We start from the raw sequence: 13,880 nt of genomic DNA on the forward strand, positions 1-13,880 counted from the left end.
AAAATTCAAAAATTGAACGCTATAATCCACGCTTTTTGAGGAATTTTGAGGTTATGGAGCCCGGTGGCGAAAAGTCTTGATACCCTAGGGGATACATCTTAGGGTCATATAATGACGTTTGGAACCATATATGACCCTTATATGTTGCCATAAATGTCCGTGGTAGGCATGTGGTCACGATATCGGTGCAAGTTTGGAACAGGTAAATTGAATGTTTAAAGGCATATTGGATGGTTCCACCCAGTCAATTGGATTCCCGGAGGGTATTAGGAACCATGGTAAACATCTCGGAAACTTTTATTTCCGGGCGAAAAAAGGTAAAAAAACTTCCCAAATTGAAGGCTATAATCCACGCTTTTTGAGGAATTTTTAGGTTATGGGGCCCGGTGGCGAAAAGTCTTGAGACCCAAGGGATACATCTTAGGGTCATATAATGACGTTTGGAACCATATATGACCCTTATATGTTGCCATAAATGTCCGTGGTAGGCTTGAGGTCACGATATCGGTGCAAGTTTTGAACGGGTAAATTGACTGTTTAAAGGCATATTGGATGGTTCCATCCACTCAATTGGAATCCCGGAGGGAATTAGGAACGATGGTATACATCTTGGCAAATTTTATTTCCGGTTGAAAAAAGGTCAAAAAATTCCAAAATTGAAGGCTATCCACGCTTTTTGAGGAATTTTGAGGTTACGGATCCCGGTGGCGAAAAGTCTTGAAACCCTAGGGGATACATTTTAGGTTCTTATAATGACATTTGGAAACGTATATGACCTTTATATGTTTCCATAAATATCCGTGCTAGGCTTGAGGTCACGATATCGGTGAAAGTTTGGAACGGGTAAATTGACTGTTTAAAGGCATATTGGATGGTTCCACCAACTCAATTGGACTCGGGGAGGGTATTAGGAACCATGGTAAACATCTCAGAAAATTTTATTTTCAGGCGAAAAAAGGTCAAAAAATTCCAAAATTAATGGCTTTATTCCACGCTTTTTGAGGAATTTTGAGATTACGGGGCCCGGTGGCGAAAAGTCTTGAGACTCTAGGGGATACATCTTAGGGTCATATAATGACGTATGGAACCATATATGACCCTTATATGTTGCCATAAATGACCGTGGTAGGCTTGAGGTCACGATATCGGTGAAAGAATGGAACGGGTAAATTGTCTGTTTAAAGGCATATTGGATGGTTCCATCACTTTATTGGACTTCTGGAGGGTATTAGGAACCATGGTAAACTTCTCGGCAATTTTTATTTCTGGTCGAAAATAGGCCAAAAAATTCCAAAATTGAAGGCTATATCCATGCTTTTTGAGGAATTTAGAGGTTACAAGGCCTGATGGCGAAAAGTCTTGAGATGTCAGGGGATACATCTTAGGGTCATATAATGACGATTGGAACCATATATGACCCTAATATGTTCCCATAAATGTCCTTGGTAGGCTTGAGGTCTCGATATCGGTGCATGTTTGGAACGGGTAAATTGACTGTTTAAAGGTATATTGGATGGTTCCACCCACTCAATTAGACTGGGGGAGGGTATTAGGAACCATGGTAAACATCTCGGAAAATTTTATTTCCGGGCGAAAAATGGTCAAAAAATTCCAAAATTGAAGGTTATAATCCACACTTTTTGCGGAATTTTGAGGTTACGGGGCCTGGTGGTAAAAAGTCTTGAGACCCTAGGGGATACATCTTAGATCATATAATGACGTTTGGAACCATATATGACCCTTATATGTTGTCATAAATGTCCGTAGTAGGCTTGAGGTCACGATATCGGTGCAAGTTTAGAACGGGTAAATTGATTGTTTAAAGGCATAGTGCATGGTTCCACTCACTCAATTGGACTCCCGGAGGGTATTAGGAATCATGGTAAACATCTCGGCAATTTTTAGTGCCTGGCGAAAATAGGTCAAAAAATTCCAAAATTAAAGGCTATAATCCACGCTTTTTAAGGAATTTTGAGGTTAAGGGGCCCGGTGGCGAAATGTCTTAAGGCCCTAAGAGATACATCTTAGGGTCATATAATGAAGTTTGGAACCATATATGACCCTTGTATGTTGCCATAAATGTCCGTGGTAGGCTTCAGGTCACGATATCGTTACAATTTTGGAACGGCTAAATTGACTGTTTAAAGGCATATTGGATGGTTCCACCCACTCAATTAGACTCACGGAGGGTATTAGGAACAATGGTAAACATCTCGGCAATTTTTATTTTCGGGCGAAAAAAGGTCAAAAATACCAAAATTGAAGGATATAATCCACACTTTTTGAGGAATTTTTAGGTTACGGGGCTCGGTGGCGAAAAGTCTTAAGACCCTAGGGGAAACATCTAAGGGTCATATAATGACGTTTGGAACCATATATGACCGTTATATTTAGCCATAAAAGTCTGTGGTAGGCTTGAGGTCACGATATTAGTACAAGTTTGGAACGGGTAAATTGACTGTTTAAAGGCATAGTGGATGGTTTCACCATCTCAATTGGACTCCCGTAGGGTAGGATTCATGGTAAACATCTCGCCAATTTTTATTTCCGGGCGAAAAAAGGTCAAAAAATTTTAAAAATAAAGGCTATAATCCACGCTTTTTAAGGAATTTTAATGTTACCGGGCCCAGTGGCAAAAAGTCTTGAGACACTAGGGGATACATCCTAGGGTCTTAAAATGACACTTGGAACCATATATGACCCTTATATGTTGCCATATATGTCCATGGTAGGCTTGAGGTGACGATATCGGTGAAAGTTTGGAACGGGTAAATTGACTGTTTAAAGGAATATTGGATCCTTCCACCCACTCAATTGGACTCCCGGAGGGTATTAGGAACCATGGTAAACATCTAGGCAATTTTTATTTCCAAGCGAAAAAAGGTCCAAAAATCCCAATATTGAAGGCTTTAATCCACTCTTTTTGAGGAATTTTGAGATTACGGGGCCCGGTGGCGAAAAGTATAGGGACCCTAGGGGATACATCTAAAAGTCATAAAATGACGTTTGAAACCATATATGACCCTTATATGTTGCCATAAATATCCGTGCTGGGCTTCAGGTCACGATATCGGCGCAAGTTTGGAACAGGTAAATTGACTGTTTAAAGGCATACTGGATGGTTCCACCCACTCAATTGAACTCTCGGAGGGTATAAAGAACATGGTAAACACCTCGGCAAATTTTATTTTCGTGCGAAAAAAGGTCAAAAAATTCCAAAATTAAAGGCTATAATCCACGCTTTTTGAGGAATTTTATGGTTACGGGGCCCGGTGGCGAAAAGTCTTGAGACCCTAGGGGATACATGTTAGGGTCATATAATGACGTTTGGAACCATATAAGACCCTTATATGTTGCCATAAATGTCCGTGGTAGGCTTGAGGTCACGACATCGGTGCAAGTTTGGAACGGGTAAATTGACTATTTAAAGGCATATTGGATGGTTCCACCCACTCAATTGGACTCCCGGAGGGTATCAGGATCCATGGTAAACATCTCGTAAATTTTTATTTCCGGGCGAAAAAAAGTCATAAAATTCCAAAATTGAAGGCTATAATCCCACGCTTTTTGTGGAATTTTGAGGTTACGGGTCCCGGTGGCGAAAAGTCTTGAGACCCCAGGGAATACATCTTAGGGTCATATAATGACGTTTGGAACTATATATGACCCTTATATGTTGCCATAAATGTTTGTGATAGGCTTGAGCTCACGATATCGGTGCTAGTTTGGAACGGGTAAATTAACAGTTTAAAGGCATATTAGATGGTTCCACCCACTCGATTGGAATCCCGGAGGGTATTAGTAACCATGGTAAACATCTTGGAAAATTTTATTTCCGGGCAAAAAAAGGTCAAAAAATTCCAAAATTGAAGATTATAATCCACGGTTTTTGAGGAATTTTGAGGTTACGGGACTCGGTGGGAAAAAGTCTTGAGACCTTAGGGGATACATCTTAGGGTCATATAATGACGTCTGGAACCATATATGACCCTTATATGTTGCCACAAATGTCCGTGGTAGGCTTGAGGTCACGATATCGGTGCAAGTTTTGAACGGGTAAATTGACTGTTTAAAGGCATATAAGATGGTTCCACCTACTGAATTGGAATCCCGGAGGGTATAAGGAACCACGGTAAAAATCTTGGAAAAATTCATTTCCGGGAAAAAAAAAGGTCAAAAAATTCCAAAATTGAAGATTATAATCCACGCTTTTCGAGGAATTTTGAGGTTACGAAGCCCGGTGGCGAAAATTCTGAAGACCCTAGGGGATACATCATAGGGTCATATAATGACGTTTGGAACCATTTATGACCCTTATATGTTGCCATAAATGTCCGTGGTAGGCTTGAGGTCACAATATCGGTGAAAGTTTGGAGCGGGTAAATTGACTGTTTAAAGGCATATTATTTCGTTCCACCCACTCAATTGGACACCTGGAGGGTATTAGGAACCATGGTAAACATCTCGGCAATTTTTTTTTCCGGGCGAAAAAAGGTAAAAAAATTCCAAAATTGAAGGCTATAATCCATGCTTATTGAGGAATTTTTAGGTTACGGGGCCCGATGGCGAAAAGTCTTGAGACCCTAGGGGATACATCTTAGGGGTCATATAATGACGTTTAGAACCATATATGACCCTTATATGTTTCCATTAATGTCCGTAGTAGGCATGAGGTCACGATATCGGTGAAAGTTTGGAACCGGTTAATTGAATGTTTAAAGGCATATTGGATGGTTCCACCCACTCAATTGGACTCCCGGAGGGTATCAGGATCCATGGTAAACATCTCGGAAATTTTTATTTTCGGGCAAAAAAAGGACAAAAAATTCCGAAATTGAAAGCTATAATCCCACGCTTTTTATGGCATTTTGAGGTTACGGGTCCTGGTGGCGAAAAGTCTTGAGACCCTAGGGAATACATCTTAGGGTCATATAATGATGTTTGGAACTATATATGACCCTTATATGTTGCCATAAATGTCTGTGGTAGGCTTGAGGTCACGATATCGGTGCAAGTTTGGAACGGGCAAATTAACTGTTCATATTAGATGGTTCCACCCACTCAATTAGAATCCCGGAGGGTATTAGGAATCATGGTAAACATCTTGGAAAATTTTATTTCCGGGCAAAAAAAGGTCAAAAAATTCCAAAATTAAAGATTATAATCCACGCTTTTGAGGAATTTTGAGTTTACGGGGCCCGGTGGCAAAAAGTCTTGAGACCCTAGGGGATACATCTTAGGGTCATATAATGACATTTGGAACCATATATGACCCTTATATGTTGCCATAAATGTCCGTGGTAGGCTTGAGGTCACGATATCGGTGCAAGTTTAGAACGGGTAAATTGACTGTTTAAAGGCATATTGGATGGTTCCACCCAATCAACTGGACTCCCGGAGGGTATTAGGGGCCATGGTAAGCATCTCGGCAATTTTTATGTCCGGGCGAAAAAAGGTAAAAAAGTTTCAAAATTAAAGGCTATCATCAATGCCTTTTGAGGAATTTTGAGGTTACGGGGCCCAGTGGCGAAAACACTTGAGACCCTAGGAGATACATCTTAGGGTCATATAATGACGTTTGGAACCATATATGACCCTTATATGTTGCCATAAATGTCCGTGGTAGGCTAGAGTTCACGATATAGGTGCAAGTTTGGAACGGGTAAATTAACTGTTTAAAGGCATATTAGATGGTTCCACCCACTCAATTGGAATCCCGGAGGGTATTAGGAACCTTGGTAAAAATCTTGAAAAAATTCATTTCCGGGCAAAAAAAGGTCAAAAAATTCCAAAATTAAAGATTATAATCCACGCTTTTTGAGGAATTTTGAGGTTACGGGGCCTGGTGGCGAAAAGTCTTAACACCATAGGAGATACATCTTAGGGTCATATAATGACGTTTGGAACCATTTATGACCCTTATATGTTGCCATAAATGTCCGTGGTAGGCTTGAGGTCACGATATCGGTGAAAGTTTGGAGCGGGTAAATTGACTGTTTAAAGGCATATTAGATGGTTCCACCCACTCAATTGGCCTCCATGAGAGGAGCCATGGTAAACATCTCGGCAATTTTTATTTCCGGGCGAAAAAAGGTACAAAAATTTCAAAATTGAAGGCTATAATCCATGCTTTTTGAGGAATTTTTAGGTTATGGGGCCCGGTGGCGAAAAGTCTTGAGACCCTAGGGGATACATCTTAGGGTAATATAATGAAGTTTGGAACCATATATGACCCTTATATGTTGCCATTAATGTCCGTAGTAGACTTGAGGTCACGATATCGGTGAAAGTTTGGAACCGGTTAATTGACTTTTTAAAGGCATATTGGATGGTTCCACCCAATCAATTGGACTCCCGGGCGGTATCAGGATCCATGGTAAACATCTCGGCAATTTTTATTTCCGGGCGAAAAAAGGTCAAAAAATTCCATAATTGAAGGCTATAATCCCACACTTTTTGAGGAATTTTGAGGTTACGGTTCCTGATGTGGGAAAATTAGGTCGTTGGACTAATCCTCCTAAGCCAAACAAAATTTATAAACACTCAACAAACCTAAATACAAGTATAGAGGTAAGTCAAGGGTCGAACCCAAAGGAACCGTAATGTCAAAGTGCTTCCAATTATGTGCCTAAGCTAGGTCGAAGGCAAAGGGTAAAAGAGGACACTAACAACTACTAAGACAAAGAAACCAAACAAGTAAAATGCTAGGGATTATGATTCACTTATAATAGCAATGAACAATGCAAAATGGTTTAGGAAGTTGACTAAGTCAAGCAATGTGAGGGAAGATTAATTATGCAACCAAAAGAGCATATCAAGCTATTCTCCTAGAGGTCTAACTACCGTCAACTAAGATAAACTCTAGCTAGGAAACATCACAAGACACCTCAATCTTGTAAATGCAAGCCACAAATCAATGGTCCGTATCAATGTGAACTTACAATGCAATCTAGTGTGAATAACTAGGGTGATCAAGCCTAAATCAAACACACACATGCACATAATCAATTAACCAATTTAATCACATCATCAACTCCATCAAAATCCCCAATCTACATCAATCCATTACATAATACAAGCTTCACCAAATCCCTAACCAAACAACTACTCTAGCAACATCATCAATTTAACTAACAACTAAAGAAATCAACAATTAACAATCTAAGAAGAACAATCAAAGAAGAACAATTACTCTAATCAAACATCAATCATCAAATCATCAAAATCCAATCAAAATCAAACAATCAAAACATGAATACTAAACAAAACAATAAATGAGATAGAGTTTAGAAATGCCCATTGATAATAGAGTAAATCTACAATACAATTGTCACCATTGGATCTTCAATCTCTCAATAACCATTGAAATTCTTCACTTTATCTCTCTAAAATCTACTCCTAAAACTAACCCCTAAATCTAGAGAGAGAAGCTCTCAACTAAGCTAAGAATATGATCTAATTCTATTATGAAAACTCCTTGCAAAAATTTGGGTTCAAATGGGTATAAGAAGAGAAGGAAAATCGTCGAAATCCGATCGGAAAAGACCCACGTCGGTGCGGCCGCACAACAGAGGATGTGCGCCCGCACCACCATGATGTGCGCCCGCACCACCATGGTGTGCGGCCGCACATCCTTCGTGTGCGCCCGCACCTTCTGCGCGTGCGGCCGCACTCAGCTGGGTTTCTTCGAATCTTCAACTCTTCAAGCTCAAAGGGTGCACACATGATTTATGATGATGATGGGCACTAGGAGTGGTAGTAGCTAAGGCTTAATATTGAGGGCACACACTTCCTTTGAAAGGAGCACAAGAGAAGAGCCAAGACTTGGAACTTCCACTTCTTTGCATCTTGAGCTTCCCAAATTCCATGAACTTGATCCAAAAGCTTCTTCCAGCATAGTGGATCACCAAAATCAAGACCCGAACCTCGTCCAATACCTACAACCACGAAAATAGAGCAAATAAAGAAGAAAAGGCTAGAAAACCAACGAAAAGCACAAAAGCTACAAAATAAGAGAAGAAAGGTAAAACTAAGCAACAAAGCATAGAATTAAGCACTTATTAACCATGAAAGATATGAAAAGAGCATAGAAAGAACCTAAATGCTCGTCAAATGTGTGCCATTTATGACACACATTAAATACCCCCAAGCTTACCTTTTGCTCGTCCTCGAGTAAAACAAAACCAAGGGAGTGGAAATGACGAGCTTATTAAAACAAACTAAAGAAGAGACAAGGTGAGAATATACACTAACTCACTTTCGTAGGAATCACGGTTGTTTTTAGCTACAACAAGCCCTTTAAACCCCAAAGTCGCCTATGAGGACGAGTGAGGTCTCGTAAGGGTATCCTAAGAGTTTGACCCATAACTCTCATAATAATACAAACAAGGAAAAGAATGAAAAAGAAAACAAAATACAAGAAAAGCAAACAAATGTTCATGAAAGGACTTTTGCAAATGTACAAGCACAAGAGGATGCAAATCTTTCTAAACAAATAAAGGAATGCACGTTCCAAGATACCCAAGGTTGATTGAAACATAAATATGCTAAGCATAGGAACTAGCTTTCACAATCCACTTTCATCCCAAACGATCTTACCGCGTTCTTCCTAATAGCTTCAAATCGACCTCAAATGAGCATCCCAACGATTCCACGAAGGAACCGAAAAAAGTGAATTTTTAGGCTACTCGACATCTTGACTTTTGCATCCCCTCTCCCTATTCCTAAAACTCACATTCCTCTCCACCGATGAATGACTCAACCATTTAGGGCAAAAGGTCTTTCCCCAAGGTTGTAACGTTAAGGCAAAAGGGTGAAGGTAGGCTAAAATTTAAAATTTGGTGGTTTTCCTAATAGTGAAGCAAAGAACGGCCAATTCTTAGAATCACAATCAAGTAGTCAGGGTCGAACCCAAAGGAACGGTAATGTCTAAGTGCTTCCAATTATGTGCCTAAGCTAGGTCGAAGACAAAGGGTAAAAGAGGACACTAACAACTACTAAGACAAAGAAACCAAACAAGTAAAATTCTAGGGATTAGGATTCACTTATAATAGCAATGAAAAATGCAAATTGGTTTAGGAAGTTGACTAAGTCAAGCAATGTGAGGGAAGATCAATTATGCAGCCAAAAGAGCATATCAAGCTATTCTCCTATAGGTCTAACTAGCGTCAACTACGATAAACTCTAGCTAGGAAACATCACAAGACACCTCAATCGTGTAAATGCAAGCCACAAATCAATGCACTACAAGAAAAAGGGGGATTAGCAACTGATTTTTGCGACTACCATAATAATTAGTCGCAAAAATAATTTTTGCGACTGAAAAAGACGAACAGTCACAAAATTTGCAACTGATTTTGCAGTAGTTGCTATGCGGTCGCTAATTAGCAACTAATTTTTGCGACTACTATAATAATTAGTCGCAAAAGTTATTTTGCGACTGCAAAAAACGAGTAGTCGCAAATTTTTGCAACTAATTTTGTAGTAGTTGCTATGTGGTCGCTAATCTGCGACGCTCTTATAATTTTTTGCGACTAAAGATTAGTTGCTACGGTAAATAATTTTGAAACAATTTTTTTAATAAAATTTGCTACTACTATTGCAAGATTTGCAACTAACATGGTAGTTGCTAACATTGTTAATGAAAAATAAAAACCCCCTTTTATTAAACAAGGAAATATAAACCCTTAGTATAATGAGTTAGTTTTTTATTTTATTTTTTTTACTAAAATTAAAAACCCTTAGATGTTGCCGTAAAAAACCCAATTATCACTCCTTAATCCTTATTCACGAAGAGTACTGCAGACATACTCTTCTTCCTTAAAAAAAAAAGCCGAAGGCCAAGTTCAATTCAGAAAAAATCTAACCGTCGTCGTTATATTCATCTGTCCCCGCCATGCCACCATATCTCCTCCCAGGTTAGTTACGCATGCTTCCCCTTCCTACCGTCCATTCCATCTTTCTCATATTGCAATTTGCTAATGGCGATTTAGGGTTATCATTGAGTTTTCGTCCAATTTTTTACTTTAACAAGTTTCGTTTGCGAATTGCAAACTGATTTTAGTCTGATTATTGATTGAATTGCGAATTGAATGAGTTGCGAATTGATTGAATTGATATTAATCTGGTTTATTGCGAATGGATTGAACTGATTTTAATCTGGTTGCCAATTGCGAATTTTGGGTTTATTTTTGAACTCAATTAATGTAAAACCATTCAAACATGATTTAATATGCAAAAAGCCCTAATTTTTTTTAATTTCTGTATGATTTACTATATACTTTGCTTTTAAACGTTGCAAATTAGGCAATGTTGGTAATTACTGTAGTTTTTTGCATCTACTATTGATGAGATTTAAATTGTAATGTTGTTTCTCTTACTGTATTTTACTATGCTGTTTGATTATTTTTGTTGACATATGGTGACACAAATATTATGTATACATGATTGGAAATCCCTTTTCTTAAATTAGCCAATGTTGCTGTTGAGGATGATATGGCACTACAAAATTTGAATGGAGTGGAACAAGGAAAGATTTAGCTCTCACTAGATGGGTTATGGTGAATTATAATCATTTATGTATTATATTTGATGTCTCACACTACCACAAATACAGTCTATTAAGCGCTTAGGTAGACACACACTATGAAATTGCTGAAATAGTCATATGCTGTGTTAAATTTTCATGAAGTGAATCATTTCAAAACTCTCACTATTCCCAATATCCCACTATTGGAGTCTTCCTCAACCCCTAACCTCTCACTATTGAGCATAATCAAATTACCCCAATTTCTGCGCTCGATTCTTCAATCTTCAATTCAATTTGTGAGTTTCAATCCATCCACATATCAATCTAAACTCATACTCTTTGCTTAAAGAACCCTGATTATTTAAATCATTACCCTTTTTTTTGAATTTTTGTGATTAATTACTTTGTTCAGCAGTTCAATTCGTGAGTTTCAATCAATTCTGTCAACCCATATGATTTACTGGAATAAAGATTCATCTGGTAAGATTTTTCGCATGATTATTTTAGTTTTTGTTAGATTTAACCTTTCAATTTGCCTAATAACTCAATGAGTCATTCTATTTGCCAATCGATTTATTCAACCTTATATATTGAATTTCGCTATGTTTATTGAAATACTTAGAACCCTTTTCCAGAAAGTTGAGTACCAACCTGATTTGTTTTTTTGTTTTCCCCTTCAATTTCATCTAGTTGAAGAGCTTTTAGTCGTTTTTTGGGGGGGTTTTGTTGTATATAACCTATAATTTCGTTATTTGTTGTGTAGTTGTAAGCAGCGTTTGAAGTACTTCATGTGAAAAAGAACGAGATTGAAAAAATAGAGATTTAATTTGGTATGTTTATTGCATCTTTACGATTAGATCTTTAATCCATTAGTATGTCCCCTGCTTGCTACATGTTTTAGAATTTGTTCTTGAATCTTTTAGTTGTAGGCTCAAGTTATAGGATACTGCACTTTTTTTTAACCAAAGGTTAGTAGATTTATTCTATTTTAAATAGTTCATACAATAGAGTTTGGCAGAGAGGTGTTGAATATATGATATCCAACAAGGTCCAGCCAGTTAAGGAAAGAGTAACGACACACAAACTAAAATACCCCTAGGGATTAAGCAAGATAATCTAAAAAGGTGACTAAGAATGCAGAGTAAGTGCTACAATTTCCATTTTCATTCATTAGTAACTACATTGTACTTTGACCCCCTAAAGACTTTAGAGTTGGTAGCCATTTTAATAATTATTCTCATTCTTATTACATGATGAATTGAGGAGTTAAAGATCCTCTAGGAAATTTTACTTTTGCGACGGTTCTACAAAATTTGTTGCTAACCCAATTCCTAGTATACAAGTCCTGTGATTATAACCTAACCAAATTAGATGTAGAGAATAAAAGGGTTAGAAAAAAAAAAGCTTACATGAAACAGATTGTTGACTAGGGAAAAGCCCGGAAGAATAGGAATTAAAAGAGTTCATGAGGGACACAAATACTTGACATAATATATTTATAAGTAAGAAGTTGTTACTCTTATTTTTTCCATTGACTTTCTGTTGTGAATGGGAAAAGATAATTATGATTATTTCTTCATATATCATCATCTTTTAATTTGAGCTTCTTGTTATCTCAAGTAGAGAGAATTTTATACATTAGTTTAGTTTGAGGATATATAATGTTATTTTTGTAGATAAGCATAAAATGTATATAAAGATAAAACCCAAAGATGTATATGACTTGGTAGACGATGACATTAGAGAAGAGAAGGAAAATGAACCATATTATATCTCAACAAGTCATGGTATGAGTATACTTATATATTTTGCTAAGATTATAAAAAATATATATGGTAGTTAATGTTTGGAAATATTATAGATTATTTGTTTGTTTGTCTAATTGAGTTGGAGGATGAAAATAATTGGCCGGCGTTAATCAAATGATTAATGTGGTATGGCACAATGTGAATTGAAACAGGTTTATTTTGAAGCCATACCCTATTGGAGGGAATTGTTCAATTTACAAAGGAGAATCTGCCGAAATATTTACTAATAATTACTTTCAATAATTATTTTACTACAAGTGTTGCAGTTTTTTATTTTTTTTTTATTTTTTTTATATAACAATTGAGACCATAGTTTTCTAATACATATCTTAATGCAGGGAAAAACTTGAGGAACATAAGACCAAAGGAATTGAGATAAACCCCGACAAAGTCTACTTGGAGCTTGTAGGTGGGCAAAAGAAAGAAAAGTCTACGGTTTAGGGAGTACTTCACAAATGTTATACAAGAGCAATCCTACTTCTCACCCTCGTGCATCATCTTCCACTCCTTCCATGATTTCTCAACTAAGCTCTTAAGTTGAAGAATTAAAGAAGATGGCGGAAGAAAACCATAACAAGGTAGAAGAAAGCCAAAAAATAGCGACATAAAGCTTAAAATATGCTAAGGAATTTGTCGAAAATCATGAGATCGAAAAAGCTACTTGGAAGAAGGAAAAATTAGCTATGCACAAAACATTGTAGGAGATGGCATCCCTTGTCTCCTGCGTCGTAGTCACCCACTCTACTAATGCAATTAAGTGTTTTTTTTAAACAATTAGTCATATGGGTTGAATATTGTTTTTTAATACAATGATATAAAATTGATGATATTTTGGATATTTGAATAAAATTAACATTTGGTTATTTAAATTAATGTGTGGGTACGTTTTTTTTTGGGATTGATATTGATCGTCGCTAAATTATGGTCTCCAAATATTGATAGTCAGTCGCAAAAATTTAGCGACTGAAGATTTGGTTTAGAGACTGGTTAGTTTAGTTGCAAAATAATTAGTTTCAATAGTCACTAATCTGTCGCAAATAATTAGTTTTGTAGTCGCAAAAGTTTAGTCTTGTATGTAGTTGCTAATTCGTCGCGAAAAAAATTAGTCACAGTTGTAGCAAATTTGTCGCAATAAATCTAGTTTGCGTAGTCGCAAAACTTGGTCTTGTAGTCGATAATCCGTCGCAAAAGTAGTTATAAAACATTGGTCTCCGTAGTTGCTAATCCGTCGCAAATATTTTACGACGAACAATGGTTTAGTTGCTAAAATTTAAAAGTTAGTCGCTAAATGGCAGTAGCAAAGGCGTTGCAAATCCGTCGCTAAATTTGCGACTGTTCAAAAATTAGTTGCAAAAATGGATTTGCGACGAGGTCTTTGGCAACTAAGCAAAGTAGTTGCAAATCCGTCGCAAATCCATTTTTGCGACGGATTTGCGACTATTTTGGCCGTCGCTAATTACCCTTTTTCTTGTAGTGATGGTCCATATCAATGTGAACTTACAATGCAATCTAGTGTAAATAACTAGGGTGATCAAGCCTAAATC

At 37.3% G+C, this 13,880-nt stretch overlaps 1 long non-coding RNA gene across 1 annotated transcript; it reads left to right on the top strand.

Annotated features, from left to right (window-relative positions):
- Positions 1–9,792: 9,792 nt before the first annotated feature.
- Positions 9,793–13,211, top strand: LOC145606320 (uncharacterized). The gene is made up of 3 exons (XR_014105242.1): positions 9,793–9,917; positions 11,292–11,358; positions 12,675–13,211. It is a non-coding gene; the product is annotated as an uncharacterized LOC145606320 (long non-coding RNA).
- Positions 13,212–13,880: the final 669 nt, after the last annotated feature.

This window comes from Chenopodium album, chromosome 22 (genome assembly GCF_948465745.1).
Source record: "Chenopodium album chromosome 22, dcCheAlbu1.1, whole genome shotgun sequence".
Lineage (NCBI taxonomy): Eukaryota > Viridiplantae > Streptophyta > Magnoliopsida > Caryophyllales > Amaranthaceae > Chenopodium > Chenopodium album.